We start from the raw sequence: 1,683 nt of genomic DNA, 5'->3' as shown, positions 1-1,683 counted from the left end.
CAAGCTGTGCACTTAAGATGTGCATACTTTACGCTATGTAATTTATACTTTCATAAAATGAAAGGGGAAAGGAATAAAAACAACTGAAAGAATAAAAAAATTTGGGGGGGGGGTCCAAACTAGAAATTACCCCAAATGGCGTTTTCTTGAATTCTTCCAGCAGGAAGCTTTGAATCCCTACACTCCCACGGCTATCTAATTCATACATTAGAAACCCTGTACAAAATTTTCTTTATCACCTTTTGTTCTTCCTACAATACTCAAGAAACCTTGAATATGTTCACACATTGTGTAAATTTGTTTAACTTTTTTTTTTGTATAGTTAACATACAGTATTGTATTAGTTTCAGGTGTACAATATAGTGACCCTCCCCCCCGGTCTGATTTCTATGTCCGTAGGATTAGTTTTGAAATGGGCAAAATGTAACATTTTCAGAAGATTATTTTTGAGTTACATTTTCAGAAAACAACACAAAAAATTTGCTGACTTTCCTGAAACGTATCATCCTAAAAAGCAAATAGGCTGTTCAGAAAAGCTTATTTAAGGAGTAATTGACAAGAAATGCTCTCAGGGCTCGCCGAGATAGCTCAGTTGGGAGAGCGTTAGACTGAAGATCTAAAGGTCCCTGGTTCGATCCCGGGTCTCGGCAGGTCTCTTTTGCAAATGTTGACTTTCCTATTACTGATGGGCCTCAGAAACCATGAACCCATAGCAAATGTCAGTCACCCTCAAATTAAGTTCAGTCCACAGCACCATTTATGTGGAAAGGAACTGCATACATTCACCCTTACTTTATTGGAAAGGGCTTTTGTAAACTCTGGCAAAACGCAGTTCTACATCTATACACTAAGTTCCTCCGGTTCCTTCAGGTAAAGAGAGCTCAGTGCCTTTTTCAGAGCACTGGGGTGTTATTAAATGCATCTATAAGAATCAGGGCATGCGCACTTTGAGTTCTTCACTTAATTACCTCTGTTTCTGCTTTCACTTAGGGTCCTTACACGGTCAGCACTTTGAATCCCGTAAGAAGTTTTGCTTACTTTATACAGCATTTTGGGTTTCAGCTCTAGGGACAGTCCTAGTGCGTCATTTTGCTGTGCAGAAAGGCGAGAATGATAGTTTAAGCATAAATTGAATTTTATTTATTTTTAAAGAACCTCTGGTTTATTTTTTTAAATATAATTTATTGTCAAATTGGCTTCTGTACAACGCCCAATGCTCATCCCAACAAGTGCCCTCCTCCATGCCCATCACCCACGTTCCCCTCTCCCCCCCCCCCCCGACATGAACTCAATTTCACTAGTATTTATTAAGATTATACGTGACTATATATATGCTATAAAATATCACAGGAATTGTGAACATTGATCTATCATTTTTCCCAAGACAGTGCTGGATTCTTAACCGGATCTAATCTGGAACATAACGCGCATCGTGTGAAATTCTCTTACAAGACATTTGCTGCACACGCTACAACATATGGCCGAGGCTGTAGGTGGGGACGTTAAAGGAAGGCTTGACTAGGGGTAGGATATTTTGGGGGGGGAAAGGAAGCAGACGAGCGCTCTGGTGGTCTCCGAGGACGATCTGAGGGTAGAGTCTAGGATCGATGGATTCGTTCTATACCATCATGTTAAAGGACGGGTCTTTTCACGAGTCCCTCTTCTGATCCGGAATCGCTACGT

General features: G+C 40.5%; 1 non-coding gene across 1 annotated transcript; it reads left to right on the top strand.

Moving 5' to 3' along the window:
* The first annotated feature begins 577 nt into the window (after positions 1-577).
* TRNAF-GAA (transfer RNA phenylalanine (anticodon GAA)) lies at positions 578-650 on the top strand. The gene has a single exon. It is a non-coding gene; the product is annotated as a tRNA-Phe (tRNA).
* Positions 651-1,683: the final 1,033 nt, after the last annotated feature.

Source organism: Prionailurus viverrinus, chromosome B2 (genome assembly GCF_022837055.1).
Source record: "Prionailurus viverrinus isolate Anna chromosome B2, UM_Priviv_1.0, whole genome shotgun sequence".
In the NCBI taxonomy this organism is placed as follows: Eukaryota; Metazoa; Chordata; class Mammalia; order Carnivora; family Felidae; genus Prionailurus; species Prionailurus viverrinus.
This window is presented reverse-complemented; position numbering and strand designations above follow the sequence as displayed.